We start from the raw sequence: 22,508 nt of genomic DNA on the forward strand, positions 1-22,508 counted from the left end.
TGATTATGCACTAACCCTATAATGAGTTTGTTTCGAGTTTGGTGTGGAGGAAGTTTTCAAGGGTCATGAGAGGAGGATGATATACTATGATCAAGAAGATTGAAGAGTTTAAGCTTGGGGATGCCCCGGTGGTTCATCCCTGCATATTTCAAGAAGACTCAAGCGTCCAAGCTTGGGGATGCCCAAGGCATCCCCTTCTTCATCGACAACATTATCAGGTTCCTCCCCTGAAACTATATTTTTATTCCATCACATCTTATGTGCTTTGCTTGGAGAGTCGGTTTGTTTTTGTTTTTGTTTTTGTTTGAATAAAATGGATCCTAGCATTCATTGTGTGGGAGAGAGACACGCTCCATCTGTTTCATATGGACAATATGTCCTTAGGCTTTACTCATAGTATTCATGGCGAAGGTTGAATCTTCTTCGTTAAATTGTTATATGGTTGGAATCGGGAAATGCTACATGTAGTAATTCTAAAATGTCTTGAATAATTTGATACTTGGAAATTGTTGTGCTCATGTTTAAGCTCTTGCATCATATACTTTGCACCTATTAATGAAGAAATACATAGAGCTTGCTAAAATTTGGTTTGCATAATTGGTCTCTCTAAAGTCTAGATAATTTCTAGTATTGAGTTTTGAACAACAAGGAAGACGGTGTAGAGTCTTATAATGTTTACAGTATGTCTTTTATGTAAGTTTTGCTTCACCAGTTCATCCTCGTGTTTGTTTCAAATAACTTTGCTAGCCTAAACCTTGTATCGAGAGGGAATACTTCTCATGCATCCAAAATTCTTGAGCCAACCACTATGCCATTTGTGTCCACCATACCTACCTACTACATGGTATTTCTCCGCCATTCCAAAGTAAATTGCTTGAGTGCTACCTTTAAAATTTCTATTCTTTACCTTTACAATATATAGCTCATGGGACAAAATAGCTTAAAAACTATCATGGTGAAGAATATGTACTTATGTGTCTTATTTCTTAGTAAGTTGCTTGTTGAGCGGTAACCATGTTTCTGGGGACGCCATCAACTTTTTACCTTTGTTGAATATCATGTGAGTTGCTATGCATGTTCGTCTTGTCTGAAGTAAGGGCGGTTTTCACAATCAAATGGTTTGAGTATGCATACCGTTAGAGAAGAACATTGGGCCGCTAACTAAAGCCATGAATCATGGTGGAAGTTTCAGTTTGGACATAAAACCTCAATCTCTTATGAGAATATTAACTGTCGTTGAATGCTTAAGCATTAAAAGAGGAGTCCATTATCTGTTGTCTATGTTGTCCCGGTATGGGTGTCTAAGTTGAAGAATGATCAAAAGCGAGAAATCCAATGCGAACTTTCTCCTTAGACCCTTGTACAGACGGCATAGAGGTACCCCTTTGTGACACTTGGTTGAAACATATGTCATGCAATGATAATCCGTGTTAATCCAAGCTAATTAGGACAAGGTGCGGGCACTATTAGTACACTATGCATGAGGCTTGCAACTTGTAAGATATAATTTACATAACACATATGCTTTATTACTACCGTTGACAAAATTGTTTCTTGTTTTCAAAACCAAAGCTCTAGCACAAATATAGCAATCAATGCTTCCCTCTCGCGAAGGGCCTTTCTTTTACTTTTATGTTGAGTCAGTTCACCTATCTCTTTCCACCTCAAGAAGCAAACACTTGTGTGAACTGTGCATTGATTCCTACATACTTGCATATTGCACTTGTTATATTACTTTATATTGACAATATCCATGAGATATACATGTTATAAGTTGAAAGCAACCGCTGAAACTCAATCTTCCTTTGTGTTGCTTCAATACCTTTACTTTGATTTATTGCTTTATGAGTTAACTCTTATGCAAGACTTATTGATGCTTGTCTTGAAAGTACTATTCATGAAAAGTCTTTGCTTTATGATTCATTTGTTTACTCATGTCATTACCATTGTTTTGATCGCTGCATTCATTACATATGCTTACAATAGTATGATCAAGGTTATGATGGCATGTCACTCCGAAATTATCTTTGTTATCGTTTACCCGCTCGGGACGAGCGAAACTAAGCTTGGGGATGCTGATACGTCTCCGACGTATCGATAATTTCTTATGTTCCATGCCACATTATTGATGATATCTACATGTTTTATGCATACTTTATGTCATTATTATGCGTTTTCCGGAACTAACCTATTGACGAGATGCCGAAGGGCCAGTTGTTGTTTTCTCGCTGTTTTTGGTTTCAGAAATCCTAGTAAGGAAATATTCTTGGAATCGGACGAAATCAACGCCCGTGGTCCTATTTTTCCACGAAGCTTCCGGAAGTCCGAAGGGGAAACGAAGTGGGGCCACGAGGTGGGGACACAGTAGGGCGGCGCGGCCCAAGCCCTGGCCGCGCCGGCCTAGTGTGTGGCCCCACCAGGACTCCACCGACCTTGCCCTTCCGCCTACTTAAAGTCTCCGTCGCGAAAACCCTACCACGTTCGACGAAACCAGAGAAAACCTTCCAGAGCCGCCGCCATCGCGAAGCCAAGATCCGGGGGACAGGAGTCTCGTTCCGGCACGCCGCCGGGACGGGGAAGTGCCCCCGGAAGGCTTCTCCATCGACACCACCGCCATCTTCATCAACACTGCTGTCTCCCATGAGGAGGGAGTAGTTCTCCATCGAGGCTCGGGGCTGTACCGGTAGCTATGTGGTTAATCTCTCTCCTATGTGCTTCAATACAATAATCTCATGAGCTGCCTTACATGATTGAGATTCATATGATGATGCTTGTAATCTAGATGTCATTATGCTAGTCAAGTGGATTTTACTTATGTGATCTCCGGAGACTCCTTGTCCCACGTGTGTAAAGGTGACAGAGTGTGTGCACCGTGTGCGTCTCTTAGGCTATATTTCACAGAATACTTATTCGCTGTTATGAATGGCATAGTGAAGTGCTTATTTATATCTCTGTATGATTGCAATGTGTTTTGTATCACAATTTATCTGTGTGCTACTCTAGTGATGTTAGTAAAGTAGTTTATTCCTCCTGCACGGTGTAATGGTGATAGTGTGTGCATCGTTTAGTACTTGGCGTAGGCTATGATTGTGATCTCTTGTAGATTATGAAGTTAACTATTGCTATGATAGTATTGATGTGATCTATTCCTCCTTTCGTAGTGTGAAGGTGACAGTGTGCATGCTATGTTAGTACTTGGTTTGGTTATGTTGATCTGTTATGCACTCTAAGGTTATTTAAATATGAACATTGAATATTGTGGAGCTTGTTAACTCCGGCATTGAGGGTTTGTGTAATCCTACACGCGTTAGTGGTGTTCATCATCCAACAAGAGGGTGTAGAGTCTAGCATCTATCTATTTATTCTGTTATGTGATCAATGTTGAGAGTGTCCACTAGTGAAAGTATGATCCCTAGGCCTTGTTCCTAAATATCGCTATCGCTGCTTGTTTCATTGTTTTATCGCATCTTTACTTCCCGCAATATTACTACCATCAATCGCACGCCGACAAGCACTTTTCCGGCGCCGTACTACTGCTCATATTCATTCATACCACTTGTATTTCACTATCTCTTCGCCGAACTAGTGCACCTATTAGGTGTGTTGGGGACACAAGAGACTTCTTGCTTTGTGGTTGCAGGGTTGCATGAGAGGGATATCTTTGACCTCTTCCTCCCTGAGTTCGATAAACCTTGGGTGATCCACTGAAGGGAAACTTGCTGCTGTTCTACAAACCTCTGCTCTTGGAGGCCCAACACTGTCTACAAGAATAGAAGCACCCGTAGACATCATACTCCCACATGAAGTGGCCTCGGCAGCACATGGGAATCAAACGGCGGCCGAGCCAGCAATTGTACATGTTGGCCGCTGTCAGGCCGTCGTCCTTTAGCGCCTGGATCGCCAGGCGCATCTCCTTTACCACTTCCTCCTGGTCGTGCGGCAGCGACGACACGTTGAGGCGCCGAGGGATGCTCGGCTCGGATGTGTACTGGGGAATGCGAACCCCACCCGGAGGCGTGTACTCCAGCGCGTAGAACCAGAACCGGTGCCACTGCGACTGCGCCTTCTTGGGAAGCGCCATGTCGATGAAGCTCTCCCCCGACTTCACCTGGAAGGTGATTCCGCCATTCAGGATGAGCTCCGGGTCGCCCTTGCTGGCCCTGGTTGCCCGCCCATGAAAGATCGATACCCACAAGGGGAAATATGGCGGGCAGCCCAGGTAGCACTCGCACAGCGCCACGAACAGCGAAATCTGTTGGACACTGTGCCGATCGAGGTCGGAGACCTTGATGTTGTAGAAGGCCAACAACTGCCGGAGGAAATCGGAGGTGGGGAGAGCAAACCCGCGGTCGAGGAAGCTCAAGAAGATCACGAACTCCCCGAGCCGCGGGAGGGGTTCCACCTCGTTCGCCGCCGGGACTCGCCACCGCTCTTGCTTGAACTCCGGGATGATCCCGGAGGCGACGTACGGGAGGAGAGATTCCCGCGTGACCTTCGACTTGCCCCATCCTTTCGCCGCCATGGACGCGTGTGGAGCTCGAAGTGAAGTGGAGATGAAGGGGAGAGAGGAGCGTGGTGGAATGGCTAGCCCTAATCTCAGGGACTGCCCTTTATACCCCCGCACTCGCCCGGATTAAGGATGAGATCTGTCCGCTAAACCGTTCCGAGATCGGCTCCCCCCAATCAATGGTCGAGATTGGCGCCGGCTCTGGCTGAATAGCCGTTAAACTAGCCGTTAGCGGTCACGTCAGGCTCAACGGTCAGTAGCATGCAAACGATCAGTGCCTTGGTCAACGTGAAACTTAGCCGTTGGTTCTTCCACGTGGCTCCGTGAAGGATATGCGCCGACTGGCCAACGGCGACTGGCCAAAACGCCAACTGTCATACGCCGACTGGCTGATCACGCTATGGCGACTGGAGACTGGTGCTAAACCTGCAACTTTATCTCTGGGAGCCCGATGGTGATTCATCCTGATCCATCGCCGCGCCTCTACAAGACTCGCCTTGAATCCATGCTTCGTCACCACCGCGCTCGGGGACTACTGTTGGGGATATACCCATAGGGGGTGGGTCGCCAGTCCCACTCGCCATGAAGATGAAGACCTGGGTGGACCGCCAGTCGCCCAAGCGACTGGGCCTTAGGGGCGACTGGGTCGTGATCCCGGGGTGAAGATTTGCGCGACTGGATAAGGAGTTTGCTTGCGGGAGGGGTGGCGGATCCCGGATTAGTAGCAGTTGTTATGATTCGGAGTTATCTCCATGTAACCCTAGATCGGGGGTGCCTATATAAACCCCCGACCTTAAACCCTAGAGGACACATTACTCAAGATTCAATCTCCCCCTGTAAGCTCTTGGCGTAGCCGCCGACTGAGCCCCCCCATTGTAATTCTCCACTGAGCAATAAGATCTAGCAGGACGTAGGCCTTTTACTCTCCGGAGGGGCTGAACCTGGGTAAAACCCTTGCGTCTTGTGCACCTCGACCCGCAGATGGCCGTGTCTCCTTGCCCCCATATCAACGAAGTGCTACCCCCGGTAGTACCTGCCGTGGTCACATCCACGACACTCAAAGATTCCAAAGCCTACAAGATTAGATCTTGTTGTTGATGTAGTCGATCGTCCTGTGCTGCAATCCGGCAGCACCTCCGTACTCGGTCGTGCGTACGGTGTCGATGAAGCCCATCCTCTCCCCGTTCCAGCGGGCAGCGGAGGTGTCGTACATCCCCTCGGAATCCCAGCAGCACGACGGCGTGGTGGTGGTGGAGGAGAAAAAGATGCAGGGCTTCGCCAAGCCGGAGCAGCACTATGGAGGAGAGAGGGGGCGCCAGGGCTAGGGTTTCAAGGGTGTGCGCCCCCCTGCCCCCTCCCCTCTTTATATAGGGGGGGAGGTCGGTTTTGGTGGCCCCCAACGCCCCAAAACCATCTAGGACCGGCGGCCAAAGGGGGGAGGGGCAATTCTTCCCCCCCCCCCCCCCCCAAGTTGATCCCCCTAGGGTTTTGGGGAAAACCCTAAGGGTGGACGACTTGGGCCTTGAGGGGCATGTGCCCCTGGCCCATTAGTCTAGGATGCATCCCCTCGGCCCATGCTAGGCCTCCTAGGGTCGTGGGCCCACTGGTGAGACCCCTGGAACCTTCTAGAACCTTCTCGGTCTTCCACCGAAAAAATCCCGAACTTTTCCGAAACCTAGAAATCAACTTCCCTTATATGAATCTTATTCTCCGGACCATTCCGAACCTCCTCGTGATGCCCTGGATCCCATCCGAGACTCCGAACAAACTTCGGTCTCCATCTCATATTTCGAATCTACTTATGCGACATCGAACCTTAAGCGCGTCACCCTACGGTTTGTGAACTATGCAGACATGGTCGAGACTCCTCTCCGACCAATAACCAATAGCGGGACCTGGAGATTCATAATGGCTCCCACACATTCAATGATAACTTAGTGATCGATTGAACCATTTACATACGATACCGATTCCCTTTGTCACGCGATACTTTACTTGTCCGAGGTTCGATCATCGGTATCTCTGTAACACCCCAACATTTCAAAACAAAGAAAAACTCAATTTCCCTATCTCCAAAAATTGGAGCCAACAAAAACTTTAATTGCATTATTTGGTGTGCATAGTGATCATGCATATATGTTGTGTTTTGCCATGATTGTTGTAACACCCCAAGAATTTCAGAATAAAACAAATGAATTTCACTAGTTCCAAATTTTGGAACCAACAAAAACTTTTATTAAATTAAGTATGATACATAGTGATCTTGCTTAATTCCTGTGTTATTGCTATGATTGCTTGTTATTAGTATTTGAAATGATCTTAAACCCTAAACCTCACCCCTCTTTTCATCATCCTAGTTAAAATGAAATAAAAAGAAATTAAATAAGAAAAAGGCATATGTGCCTATGGCTACCATTATCAACTTTTACCCTAGACCTTTCCACTTTACTTAAAGGATTGGAAAAGCTTTATAAACCTTATATAGTACTTCTTAAATCATTTCTAGGTTGAAACCAAAAAGAATAAAAAGAAAACTAAAAATGCCATAGAGGCATATGAGAGTAAAATAGTAAATATGAGAATTTAAGAAAACTAACCCTAGGACTTGTGTGAATGGTTGGATCACCTCCATATATCATTTCAACATTCAACAAAACCAATTGGGTCAAACCAAGTCAAATTAAATATAAAATACCACATATGCATAAAAGCATATGTGACACATAGGCTTTTTACCAAACATTGACCTAGGTCTCTAAACCTTGACTAAATGATGGGAAACCCTCTCTAAAACTAACATAACACTAAATGGACCCTAACCCATGTCCAAGTGAAGCAAGATAAACCCTTTACAAGTTTATTAAAATTTAACACCTCATCCCTTATGTATTAAGGCCAAATTTGCAAATCTTTGAGCAAGACCAAATGAATTGGGTTCAATGCTCTTAAAATGTTTCTAAACTCATAAGAACCACCTTAGAGTCAACCAAAGTCAAATCAAATAAAGAGAAATCAAATAGGGAGAAAATCCCAATTTCACTCACATACACATTATGCCAAAATGCAAATCCTTCACCAAAGCCATAATTGCTTGCTCCCTTGCTCCTAAAATACTTCAATATGATAAACTAACACAATTGCATCAATGAAACCAAAATCAAATGGAGAGAAATGAGAATGTGAGAAAATATCATTTCTTCACTCACACACACTTAGCCCCTTTGTGCAAAACCTCAACCAAGGCCACTTTGGCTTGTGCCATTGATTTTAAAACTCTAATATATCAAAAACAAACACAATTGACACAAAGAAACCAGAATCAAACCAAAGGAAAAATCAAATCTCAATAACATGTGATAATGGTCATATGACCCCATTTTATTTTCTTCACCACTTTGCACCCATTTATCTTCTGTATCCTCAACCAAACTTAGTCAACCAATGCCATGTCATCCAAGACCAAGTGATGGTGAACAACTTTCATGTTGACCATTAGTGCTAATGTTGACCAGGTTGACCAAGTATAGATTTGACAAAATAGGACTTTGAAACAAAGTGTAGATAACCCCATTTTGGAAATCTTGCAAATCTCCACCAAAATGACCACCACCACCACCTCTCTTTCTATTTAATTATATGTTTGAGTTGTACCAAAAAGAAATCCAAAATTCCACCAAAATTTTCATGCGGCCATTTATACAAACACTTGGCAGGCATCATTTCAGAAATTGCACACACCCTATTATCCGTTGGTCCCTGACCTAAACCCCTTTCTTTTGGTGATCATCACACCCCTCTGCAACCCCTGCATCAGTGCATGTACTTGCTCATGTCGATTAAAGTGAGGGAAACACCTTTTCTTCACCATGCCGTGAGCATGCACACACACACCCAACCCTCCTCTCTGGCCACCATCTTGGCGCCTCTCCTTGTCCTGGAGCATCTATACCCCTCCGGTACCTCGACGGTACACGCCCGGCCGACGCTCGACCACGCTATCGGCCGGAACGCTCGCGCCCATACACGTCCAGTACGTGCCAGTGAGCACGCTCACCGTGCGCGGGACACGCCAGAGCGGCGAGCCGGGTCGTCGCCTCAGTCCTCCCCTACCTCCCTATTTCTGCAGCACGCATCATCACCACTCCAGCTAGCTCCTGGACAACCCTACTGGCACGCGGGAGAGCCCTAGCCGTCGCCATGATCACCGCTCTGCCGCGCCGGTACTGCGAGCACTCGAGCATCGCCAGCACTCCCTCGTCCTCCCCTCTGCTGCCCTTCACGCACGGTAGCCTCTCCTAGACGTCGCCTACGCCCTGCGCCCCCTACCGTGCCCCTTCGCGCCCTGGAGCGCCCCCGCCGTCGATGACCTCTCACAGCACCCGCCGGACACCACCGCACCTATAAATAGAGGCACCCAGAGCACAACTTCTCCACACCATTCCTGCTCCCCTCCTTCTTCTCGACTTCCCAAACCTCTGCGCCATGCTGATTAAGCCCTACACCACTCCAATTGAGACGTCGATCGCCGTAGTCCGCCGCAGAAACCCCCTTCGATTTAGGCCACCCCAATCGACGCCGCGACCACCATTCGATCCCTCGTCGTCGACAACCTCGCCGCGCACCCCGCAGAGCCTCGCGGGAACCTTCCTCGCGTCGCCGACCCCCTACCTCGCCGGCGCAGCAAGCCCCCTCCCCCGACGGTGACGACGACTGCGAGTCGTTCGATCATCTTCTAATCCAACGGTCGAGATTGTCAGGTACCGCTTCGGTGTTTATAAGTCGCTGACGGGTGGCCCCACACATGTCAGCTGGCCCGCGGCTGTGAACCGTTCTTGGGCTGGGCCAGTTTCGCAATTTAAACTATTCTGGCCCATTTCCTTTCCCGCCTAAGCCCATTTCCCCTTTTTGAATTAAATTGTTTCAGCAACTTTTCAATACTGGTCCCTTACTATAAATTGAATAGATCAAATTCTACAAACTCAAATTTAGCAAATCTAAATGTTCTGGAAAGCTTAGGAATTGCTCTAACTAACCCCACTGGATTCAACCCTATATGTGGTGTAGAATTTGAATAGCAAAAATGACAAAACAGAAACTTTTCAGTATTCAAATAAATATTAAAAATCAACCACTTTGAATTTTGAAGTGAATCCAATTGCAATAATTCACATTTAACAAACTCTAATTTACTATGTAAAAATATGATATGGGTTCTGTACATGATCATGGGCTAGAATCAAAATATTGGCTATGTAGTCAATACTAGCCCATTCAAACTATTTCAAATTTTAGGAATTTAAACCAATGAGGTGTAGCACCTCATTTAAATCATTCTCACAAGTGATATGAAGTAATGTGTTGACCTTTACAATGCTTAGGCTCATACTTGTTCACTTGTAGATTTTAAATCAACATAGTATTTAAATTGCACTAGTTATTTAAATCACATGAGATGATGAATCTCATTTAAATCACTCTTCTCAAATACTAAGTGTGAAGTGTTGACCTTGGTCAACATGGGATCATCCCTGGTTATTTGAGAAGATTAAATCTTAAGAATAATTCAATGAGAGGAAATTATTTCTCCCAAACCAAATAGAAACCCTAACCCACATTTTCAATGAGAGGAAGTTATTTTCCTAATATTAAATAAAGAAAACCTAGCATAATTTGTGAATAAATGTTAAGTAGTGAGGCTAGATCATTTGAGTGAGCCATTAAGGCTAATTAAGAGTACTTAAGTGTTGTTTGGTGATTGTATCCTCGTATTCATTTATAGACGCTAGTACCGGAGACTATCAAGAGGAGGAGGTATTCTACCGGGAGGAAGAGCCAGAAAACTTTGATCAATACACCAATCAAGGCAAGCTAACACTCTTGCAAGGTTCCCTTGTGCAAAGCTCTACAAGAGCAAGGCACCAATATTTTTACTTTATGCTGAATGCTCCTATCCCAAGTTTTTACTTTACAAGCTTTTCGAAATTTTGTTTATCAAAGTTTACCTTTTTGATTCATGATTCACTTGGTTTAGGGATAGAGTAGAGCAAGAACATCAAAGTTAGCCTAGAGCAAGACAAGCTAGTTAGCACCCCTCATGACTAGTTGCTAGTGCTAAACAAATAAAATTGGCTACTCTAGATGGGATCATGTGAAATGAAATGACTTTGAAAACCTTGGAATGATGCTTCATTCTATTGAAAGATTTTGAAGGTGAATATGACTTGGTGAATTTTACAAAAACTGATGGTTGGGTTCGGATGCGATACCATTCCAATTTGAAAGTACCCCCACAATACCCAATATGGGTAAGGGCTTAACTAGAAATTTATGTGCTTTAGTATGGGTTCCCTCTAAACAAGCGTCATCGGGGTTAGGCCGAGGGCTGCCTCCACAACAAACAAAACGATGCAATATGACGTGGAATGAGGTGAATGTCCGGCCCAAGCCCTGTGCAGTTCCCGGTTGATCTGCGGTTTTCACCGGGAGGCCAAGCTCATGGGGAGAGGTGCCTATACTAGAGTATGTAAGTGAAAGGTTATGGTTGGTAGTCCGCATACGGAGTATGATAAATCAGGGCCGATTAACCCCGACGGATTATTGCAAATGTTGTGGCACAAGTGTACGACCTCTGCAGAGTGTAGAACTATTCGAATAGCCGTGTCCACGGTTATGGACGGTTGGAAAGGCCATATCTGTTCCGTCATCAGACCCTTTTCAAAAATGTGACATACTTGTGACTTGAATTTGAAAGGTGAATGGTGATTTTGAATTGAATCACAACAGAGTTGTGGGAATGACACTAATGTTCCCACTTGAGTTAGTTTAGCAAATGAAGAGTCTTTTCTAAATGTTTATGAAATAAACTTGGCTTTATGCAAATAAACTTAGAGCTTAGCACCCCCTTACTATAGTTTATAGTACCTACACTAGTATTAGTTTGCGAGTACTTTAAAAGTACTCATGGCTTTGTCCCTGGCTATTCAAATGGCCAGACTATGAAGGTGAACAGCGATGACGAGGAAGATGGACATCGGGACGTCTACGACAACTAGGATCACTCCCGACGTCAACAGCTTGCTCGTGGAATAGATGGACTACTACTACGCTACTTTCGCTTCCGCTATGTGTTATGTAATGAATAAATAGAACTTCTATTATTGTAATGAGACTCGGATCATGTGATCCTTTATTTGTAAGACGATTATGGTATGTAATGAATGATGTGTTGTGATATCAATCTATTATGTCTCGCAAAAACAATATTCCTGGGATTGCGATGAATGGCATAATAGGCACCTGGACTTAAAAATCCGGGTGTTGACAAGTTGGTATCAGAGCCATTGTTTGACCTTAGGAGACCCTAGTTAGAATGGACGTCCTAAAAACTTAGTTTCCAAAACAAAGAAAGTGAATATTTCTGAAAACTTATTCTCACCCTTATCTTAAGATCTTTTCAAAAGAATAAATCCATGCTCTACTTTTCTTTATAATTGTACATAAAATTTTGCACACTTGATCACTTCTTTAACTTACTCATCCTCATTGCTCACAGATGGAGTACCAATGGGAGTCCTATCAGCTTGGTTCCGGAGGCGACCTAAGGTTCGAAAAGGAGTTGAAGCAACTGGTTGACTATCTAGGACACCCGTATCCCGAATTCTTCGGAATATCCCTCAAAGCTCAGTTAGGAGAACCACCTCAGTGGGACGTTTCTACTGATCTACGAAGGAAGCTTGATGCCCCGGTATGGGAAACCATATGGTTTTCTGTAACGGGAAACAATTGGAAGGAAGGACTAGACAAAGCTATGCAAGAAGCAATTTTCCGTCTGTGCGGACAAAATGAGAACAAGATCAAGAACACTCGCTTCATCTACTACCCAAGACATGACTCCATGGGAAGACCGATGGCCATGCCCCCACCACAACCAAAGATGAACCCCTATGAAGCACCTCAGGACTTCAGGCAGTACAAAACCCTCAGGGATTTGGACAACGCCCTCGCCTCTCGCCAAGCACATTAACCGTGAAGATGAAGAATTCCACCCTAGAGAGTAGTATCATTTAAGGCACTTTCGTATGTGTGAGTTGTATCAGGATCCCCTTGTATCGTAGAGCGATGAATGGTTCTTCAAACCAACGGTGTGTTAGCTTTGTAATATGTGATGTTTGGTATGAATGAAAAAGTGTTGTTGGTTTTTACCCCCGCAACACTACTCAAATTTTCAAGTTATGAACTTTTTAAACTTTAACAAAACAAACCATAGAAATTTCCCTCTTACCTTATCATCTACCTCAATGTTCAGATGGCCCCACCAACCCGCAACACCACCCAGGATGCCATGATGCAACTGCTGCAGACAATGATGGCAGACCGAGAAGTCGAGAGAGCTGAACGCCAAGCCAACATAGCTGCACTGCAACAGATAGCTCAGAACAATCAAGGCCACGGAAACAATGATCACCCTGGATCAAAGCTGAAGAACTTTCAGCACACCAACCCTCCGGTATTCAACAAGACCGAAGAGCCCCTAGATGCCGACGACCGGCTCCGAGACCATGGAGAACAACCTTGAAGTTGCGGGAGTTGAAGCCGCGAGAAAAGTACTGTTCGCCACCCACTACCTCGTCGGGACCTGCCGGAGCCTCGGTGGACAAGCGCCCGCGCAATGAATGCGGGACAGATGATGACCTGGGAAGACTTCAAGCTGAAGTTTAGCAAATACCATGTGCCCCAAGGACTGATCAAGAAGATGAGAGACGAGTTCCGTGAACTCAAGCAAGGAAGGATGTCCGTGGTGGAATACCGCGACAGGTTTCTTACTCTGTCAAGGTACGCCCCGGATGAGACCGACACCAACGAGAAGAGGAAGGAAAGATTTCTGAACGGACTGCATGACGAGATGCAAACTGTGTTAGTGAATATTCCGTTCGCTGACCTTGAAGCCCTCGTGGACTCAGCCATCCAGATGGAAGGAAAGCTGCATCAGGCCAATGAGAACCGCAAGCGCAGAATGATGAACCAGAGTGGACCCCACCATACCCAGAAGCACCGCAACAACTCCTCTGGAGGATTCACCCCCAGAAACAACAGGCCATCTGCTCGGACTTATCGCCCCAACTACGCCAACAACAACGGAGGACCCCCGAAGCCCGGAGGCAACAACAACAATAACAGCCACCACAACAACAACAACCACAACAACAACAGCAACAATGGGAACAACACCAACACCAACACTGCCCCAATAACTGGAAGCAATGCCATCCCCGTCAACCCGAAGGACAAGTCAACTGTAAACTGCTATGAATGTGGAGTTGTGGGCCACTACTCCAATGAGTGTTCCAAGAAGCTTGCCAAGATTGCCGCCAACACCGCTGCACCTGCCCAGCAACAGCGTCGCTTCGCCGGTAGAAGGAACCAGAACAACAACAACGGCCGCCTCTACCACATGACTGCCATTGAAGCCCAGGAAGCACCCCAGACCATGCCAAGTATGTCTTCCTGTTAATAAAATGCTCAATCTCTCTTAGGAACCTAACTTTTCTTAAAATCTCGGGACGATATTTGTTTAAGGGGGAAGGGTTTGTAACACCCCAAGAATTTCAGAATAAAACAAATGAATTTCACTAGTTCCAAATTTTGGAACCAACAAAAACTTTTATTAAATTAAGTATGATACATAGTGATCTTGCTTAATTCCTGTGTTATTGCTATGATTGCTTGTTATTAGTATTTGAAATGATCTTAAACCCTAAACCTCACCCCTCTTTTCATCATCCTAGTTAAAATGAAATAAAAAGAAATTAAATAAGAAAAAGGCATATGTGCCTATGGCTACCATTATCAACTTTTACCCTAGACCTTTCCACTTTACTTAAAGGATTGGAAAAGCTTTATAAACCTTATATAGTACTTCTTAAATCATTTCTAGGTTGAAACCAAAAAGAATAAAAAGAAAACTAAAAATGCCATAGAGGCATATGAGAGTAAAATAGTAAATATGAGAATTTAAGAAAACTAACCCTAGGACTTGTGTGAATGGTTGGATCACCTCCATATATCATTTCAACATTCAACAAAACCAATTGGGTCAAACCAAGTCAAATTAAATATAAAATACCACATATGCATAAAAGCATATGTGACACATAGGCTTTTTACCAAACATTGACCTAGGTCTCTAAACCTTGACTAAATGATGGGAAACCCTCTCTAAAACTAACATAACACTAAATGGACCCTAACCCATGTCCAAGTGAAGCAAGATAAACCCTTTACAAGTTTATTAAAATTTAACACCTCATCCCTTATGTATTAAGGCCAAATTTGCAAATCTTTGAGCAAGACCAAATGAATTGGGTTCAATGCTCTTAAAATGTTTCTAAACTCATAAGAACCACCTTAGAGTCAACCAAAGTCAAATCAAATAAAGAGAAATCAAATAGGGAGAAAATCCCAATTTCACTCACATACACATTATGCCAAAATGCAAATCCTTCACCAAAGCCATAATTGCTTGCTCCCTTGCTCCTAAAATACTTCAATATGATAAACTAACACAATTGCATCAATGAAACCAAAATCAAATGGAGAGAAATGAGAATGTGAGAAAATATCATTTCTTCACTCACACACACTTAGCCCCTTTGTGCAAAACCTCAACCAAGGCCACTTTGGCTTGTGCCATTGATTTTAAAACTCTAATATATCAAAAACAAACACAATTGACACAAAGAAACCAGAATCAAACCAAAGGAAAAATCAAATCTCAATAACATGTGATAATGGTCATATGACCCCATTTTATTTTCTTCACCACTTTGCACCCATTTATCTTCTGTATCCTCAACCAAACTTAGTCAACCAATGCCATGTCATCCAAGACCAAGTGATGGTGAACAACTTTCATGTTGACCATTAGTGCTAATGTTGACCAGGTTGACCAGTATAGATTTGACAAAATAGGACTTTGAAACAAAGTGTAGATAACCCCATTTTGGAAATCTTGCAAATCTCCACCAAAATGACCACCACCACCACCTCTCTTTCTCTTTAATTATATGTTTGAGTTGTACCAAAAAGAAATCCAAAATTCCACCAAAATTTTCATGCGGCCATTTATACAAACACTTGGCAGGCATCATTTCAGAAATTGCACACACCCTATTATCCGTTGGTCCCTGACCTAAACCCCTTTCTTTTGGTGATCATCACACCCCTCTGCAACCCCTGCATCAGTGCATGTACTTGCTCATGTCGATTAAAGTGAGGGAAACACCTTTTCTTCACCATGCCGTGAGCATGCACACACACACACAACCCTCCTCTCTGGCCACCATCTTGGCGCCTCTCCTTGTCCTGGAGCATCTATACCCCTCCAGTACCTCGACGGTACACGCCCCAGCCGACGCTCGACCACGCTACTGGCCGGAACGCTCGCGCCCATACACGTCCGAGTACGTGCCGGTGAGCACGCTCACCGTGCGCGGGACACGCCGGCAGCGGCGAGCCGGGTCGTCGCCTCAGTCCTCCCCTACCTCCCTATTTCTGCAGCACGCATCATCACCACTCCAGCTAGCTCCTGGACAACCCTACTGGCACGCGGGAGAGCCCTAGCCGTCGCCATGATCACCGCTCTGCCGCGCCGGTACTGCGAGCACTCGAGCATCGCCAGCACTCCCTCGTCCTCCCCTCTGCTGCCCTTCACGCACGGTAGCCTCTCCTAGACGTCGCCTACGCCCTGCGCCCCCTACCGTGCCCCTTCGCGCCCTGGAGCGCCCCCGCCGTCGATGACCTCTCACAGCACCCGCCGGACACCACCGCACCTATAAATAGAGGCACCCAGAGCACAACTTCTCCACACCATTCCTGCTCCCCTCCTTCTTCTCGACTTCCCAAACCTCTGCGCCACGCTGATTAAGCCCTACACCACTCCAATTGAGACGTCGATCGCCGGAGTCCGCCGCAGAAACCCCCTTCGATTTAGGCCACCCCAATCGACGCCGCGACCACCATTCGATCCCTCGTCGTCGACAACCTCGCCGCGCACCCCGCGAGCCTCGCGGGAACCTTCCTCGCGTCGCCGACCCCTACCTCGCCGGCGCAGCAAGCCCCCCCCCGACGGTGACGACGACTGCGAGTCGTTCGATCATCTTCTAATCCAACGGTCGAGATTGTCAGGTACCGCTTCGGTGTTTATAAGTCGCTGACGGGTGGCCCCACACATGTCAGCTGGCCCGCGGCTGTGAACCGTTACTGGGCTGGGCCAGTTTCGCAATTTAAACTATTCTGGCCCATTTCCTTTCCCGCCTAAGCCCATTTCCCCTTTTTGAATTAAATTGTTTCAGCAACTTTTCAATACTGGTCCCTTACTATAAATTGAATAGATCAAATTCTACAAACTCAAATTTAGCAAATCTAAATGTTCTGGAAAGCTTAGGAATTTCTCTAACTAACCCCACTGGATTCAACCCTATATGTGGTGTAGAATTTGAATAGCAAAAATGACAAAACAGAAACTTTTCAGTATTCAAATAAATATTAAAAATCAACCACTTTGAATTTTGAAGTGAATCCAATTGCAATAATTCACATTTAACAAACTCTAATTTACTATGTAAAAATATGATATGGGTTCTGTACATGATCATGGGCTAGAATCAAAATATTGGCTATGTAGTCAATACTAGCCCATTCAAACTATTTCAAATTTTAGGAATTTAAACCAATGAGGTGTAGCACCTCATTTAAATCATTCTCACAAGTGATATGAAGTAATGTGTTGACCTTTACAATGCTTAGGCTCATACTTGTTCACTTGTAGATTTCAAATCAACATAGTATTTAAATTGCACTAGTTATTTAAATCACATGAGATGATGAATCTCATTTAAATCACTCTTCTCAAATACTAAGTGTGAAGTGTTGACCTTGGTCAACATGGGATCATCCCTGGTTATTTGAGAAGATTAAATCTTAAGAATAATTCAATGAGAGGAAATTATTTCTCCCAAACCAAATAGAAACCCTAACCCACATTTTCAATGAGAGGAAGTTATTTTCCTAATATTAAATAAAGAAAACCTAGCATAATTTGTGAATAAATGTTAAGTAGTGAGGCTAGATCATTTGAGTGAGCCATTAAGGCTAATTAAGAGTACTTAAGTGTTGTTTGGTGATTGTATCCTCGTATTCATTTATAGACGCTAGTACCGGAGACTATCAAGAGGAGGAGGTATTCTACCAGGAGGAAGAGCCAGAAAACTTTGATCAATACACCAATCAAGGCAAGCTAACACTCTTGCAAGGTTCCCTTGTGCAAAGCTCTACAAGAGCAAGGCACCAATATTTTTACTTTATGCTGAATGCTCCTATCCCAAGTTTTTACTTTACAAGCTTTTCGAAATTTTGTTTATCAAAGTTTACCTTTTTGATTCATGATTCACTTGGTTTAGGGATAGAGTAGAGCAAGAACATCAAAGTTAGCCTAGAGCAAGACAAGCTAGTTAGCACCCCTCATGACTAGTTGCTAGTGCTAAAAAAATAAAATTGGCTACTCTAGATGGGATCATGTGAAATGAAATGACTTTGAAAACCTTGGAATGATGCTTCATTCTATTGAAAGATTTTGAAGGTGAATATGACTTGGTGAATTTTACAAAAACTGATGGTTGGGTTCGGATGCGATACCATTCCAATTTGAAAGTACCCCCACAATACCCAATATGGGTAAGGGCTTAACTAGAAATTTATGTGCTTTAGTATGGGTTCCCTCTAAACAAGCGTCATCGGGGTTAGGCCGAGGGCTGCCTCCACAACAAACAAAACGATGCAATATGACGTGGAATGAGGTGAATGTCCGGCCCAAGCCCCGTGCAGTTCCGGGTTGGATCGCGGTTTTCACCGGGAGGCCAAGCTCATGGGGAGAGGTGCCTATACTAGAGTATGTAAGTGAAAGGTTATGGTTGGTAGTCCGCATACGGAGTATGATAAATCGAGGCCGGTTAACCCCGACGGATTATTGCAAATGTTGTGGCACAAGTGTACGACCTCTGCGAGTGTAGAACTATTCGAATAGCCGTGTCCACGGTTATGGACGGTTGGAAAGGCCATACTGTTCCGTCATCAGACCCTTTTCAAAAATGTGACATACTTGTGACTTGAATTTGAAAGGTGAATGGTGATTTTGAATTGAATCACAACAGAGTTGTGGGAATGACACTAATGTTCCCACTTGAGTTAGTTTAGCAAATGAAGAGTCTTTTCTAAATGTTTATGAAATAAACTTGGCTTTATGCAAATAAACTTAGAGCTTAGCACCCCCTTACTATAGTTTATAGTACCTACACTAGTATTAGTTTGCGAGTACTTTAAAAGTACTCATGGCTTTGTCCCTGGCTATTCAAATGGCCAGACTATGAAGGTGAACAGCAGTACGAGGAAGATGGACATCAGGACGTCTACGACAACTAGGATCACTCCTGACGTCAACAGTTGCCTGTGGAATAGATGGACTACTACTACGCTACTTTCGCTTCCGCTATGTGTTATGTAATGAATAAATAGAACTTCTATTATTGTAATGAGACTGGATCATGTGATCCTTTATTTGTAAGACGATTATGGTATGTAATGAATGATGTGTTGTGATATCAATCTATTATGTCTCGCAAAAACAATATTCCTGGGATTGCGATGAATGGCATAATAGGCACCTGGACTTAAAAATCCGGGTGTTGACAATTGTTGTGTGAAGTTTTTGGAAATGATATTAAACCCTAAACCTTGCTCTTTGGAGTCAAAAAGAAACAAAGCAAAAGAAAAATAAAAGAAAAGAAAAAGCATATGTGAGATTATTTCTATTTTTCCAAATAGTGACCTATGCCATATTTACTTTAACAAATTGGATGTGAACCATTATTCACCTCAACATAACACTCAAGCAAGCCAAAACAATGACTTTTGGATCAAAGAAAAATAAAGAAAAAGAAAACAAAATAAAAAAAATGGAATTCACATTTGAGCCTATGGACAATTTTGCAAATCTTTAACCTAGGCCCTTTTATCTTGTGTTTATGGTTTAGAAACATTACTAAACTAAAATAATAACATTTGAATCAAAGAAATGCAAAACAAACCAAACGAAAAATCAAAGTCAAGTCACATATGATAATGGTCATATGTGACAATTTTAACACCTTACCCACTTTGAGCCCCTGTATTAAGAGATTTATAAACTAAACTTGCTCAACTGTTTGCACCTCATCCAAGAACTCATCAAGGTGTACATATTTGGTGTTGACCAATCCTGCAAATTCCTTTTTAATTGTTTATTATAAACTTGAATCAGAATTAAGATCATATCAAATATGAATTTTCTCAAACCAACTTCAAATTGCAAACCAAGGCCACCAATAGATGCCAAACATTATTTGAATAACACTCATGAAAATTTTTGGCAAAATTCAAAAATACTTTTCATGCGGCCATTGTGTCGAGCACCTGGTGTGCACTAACCTGGAATGATCATACATGCTATTAACCAGAGGGTTTTAGACTAAAACATCCTTCCTTATGTCATCATTGACTTCTCCTTGCACCCATTGAGCAAAGCCAAGCACTTGCACCACTGTTCATGAGAGAAAATTGACTAAACCCTTGCCATGCCGTGAGCTCATGCCAGCACCTTGCCAACTCTCTCTCCTCTCCCATCTAGCCTACATCAGCCTATCCTGGAGACTCACCTCACTTCCCTGGACACGCTCGTGCACGCCATCGATCAAGAAGAGCACAGCAAAGTCCTGGCCAACACGTGCCCAGTGACGTCCAGGCGAGCCAGGATCGGCATGGACACGCCACTGGACACGCTAGAGCGTCGCCTCGCCTCGTCGCTGTCGCCCTCCCCTCGCCCTCTCCTCTCGCCCGTAGCCTCGCCACGACACCAGGAAGCTCCCAGACACGCTCACCTGCCCGCGCTAGCACTGTCGCTGTCATCCTCATCGACGACTTCCGCCACGGCACTGCCAGCTTCCGTCACGTTCCCCGCCGCGTCAGACCACCATTCTCCGTGCCATGACGCATGTGATGATCGCAGTGACGCCCTGAACAGCGTTGCATCCTCGCCCACGCTCCTCCCCCTCTGTAGCATCGTCGACGCCACCGCCATGCCCGTGCGCCGCAGCACCTCGCGATCCTATAAAAGGAGCCATCCCCTTGCTGATTTCTTCACACCACTCGCCTCTCCTCTCCTCTCCGAGCCTCCTCGACCCCTCGCCCCTCCACATTGCCCTCTCCCTCGCTGGAATTTCATCGGAGACCGCCGCGGCAGTAGCTAGACGAAGCCGACGATTTCGTCGACCTCAGCCTCTCCCACGACCACCATCTGCCTCGCAGTCATCGACAACCCCGACCTACCTTGTCGCCGATCATCACCGGAGCCCAGGTGAGCCGCCGACCCCCTAGGTCCGCCGCGGCTAGGGTTTGCTCTCGTCGTCGAGGACGACGAGCCTCGGCCGTCGATCCCCTTTCTAATGCTACGACCCCCTTTCAAACTTACCGATTCGGTGTTGATGAGCCACTGACGGGCGGGACCCGTTGTTAGGCGGCCTGCTGCGTGCGAGACACGTAGCTGGGCCGGCCTGCTAACCCCTCCCCCTCTCTGGCCCATTTAGTTTCCCGCCAAAGCCCACTTGTTTGAATTTCATTTATTTGTTTAAACCAAATTTTAATACTCGTGCTTGATTCAAAATTCAATAAAACAAAATATACTAAGACAAAATTGATAAATTTTATATTTCTGGAATTTTATGAAATTCTCTAGCAAACCCCACTGGTCTCAAACCCTAGATCATTTTAGATTACTTACAATGAAAATAACAAGTCGGCACCTTTTCAAAATTCAAACAATTATTAAAAATCAATCATAATGAATTTTGAGGTGTTTCCACCTCTCATATTCCACATTTCAAAAACTCTAATTGATAATGCAAAAATATGTCATAGTTGTTTCATGTGATCATGGGCTAAATTCAAATAGTGGCCATGTGGCCATTTCTAGCTCATTTAAATTATTTCAAAAATAGTAATTGAAATCTATGAGATATAGCATCTCATTTAAATCATCATGCCAAGTAATTCAATGTGAGCTGATGACATTAGTCCTCATGACCTCATATGTTACTACTTGAGAATATTAGATCATTTTCCAAAGTAGTATTTAAATTGTATGAGATGTAGTATCTCATTTAAATCATTTTCCCAAATGGTAAATATGAAGTGTTGACTTTGGTCAACATGATCTCATACTTATTATTTGAGGATATAAAACCTTAGTAAAATTCAATGAGAGGAAATTATTTCTCAAAGGAAATAAATAGAAACCCTAATAAATATTTCAATGAGAGGAAATTATTTTTCTTAAAAAGAAAACAAACCCAACCACAATATTAAAAATGGTGTGTTGATAGATTAGCTTGTGTGAGCCACTTGATTGTTAAGTACTTAAGTCTTGTTTGGTGATTGTATAACTCGTATCCGTTTATAGACGCTAGTACCGAAGGCTACGAGGAGGAGGAGGAGTTCTTCTACGAAGAAGAAGAGGAACACTTTGACAACTATACCACTCAAGGCAAGCTATTACCAATACAAGCTCCCATACTACAAGCTATACATTTGCAAGATACTCTTGCAATATTCTTTTGTTTAAGAGTTATGTCCAAACCCAAGTTTTTACCTTGCAATCATTTACCTTGTTTACCAAAGCTTTTTCTTATAATTGATATTCCTCTAGAGGTAGAATACTACAAGAGCTTCAAACTTAGCCTAGAGAGCTAACACTTAGTTAGTACCCCTCATGATTAGTTGCTATTGCTAAACTAAAATTGACTATTCTAGATGGGAACTTGTGAAGCGAAGGATTTTGAAAACCTTGGAATGATGATTCGTTCTATTGAAAGTTTTGAAGGTGAATGTGATCTTTGAATGACAAGGTGAATCTTTG

The sequence above is a fragment of the Lolium rigidum genome, chromosome 2 (genome assembly GCF_022539505.1).
Source record: "Lolium rigidum isolate FL_2022 chromosome 2, APGP_CSIRO_Lrig_0.1, whole genome shotgun sequence".
In the NCBI taxonomy this organism is placed as follows: domain Eukaryota; kingdom Viridiplantae; phylum Streptophyta; class Magnoliopsida; order Poales; family Poaceae; genus Lolium; species Lolium rigidum.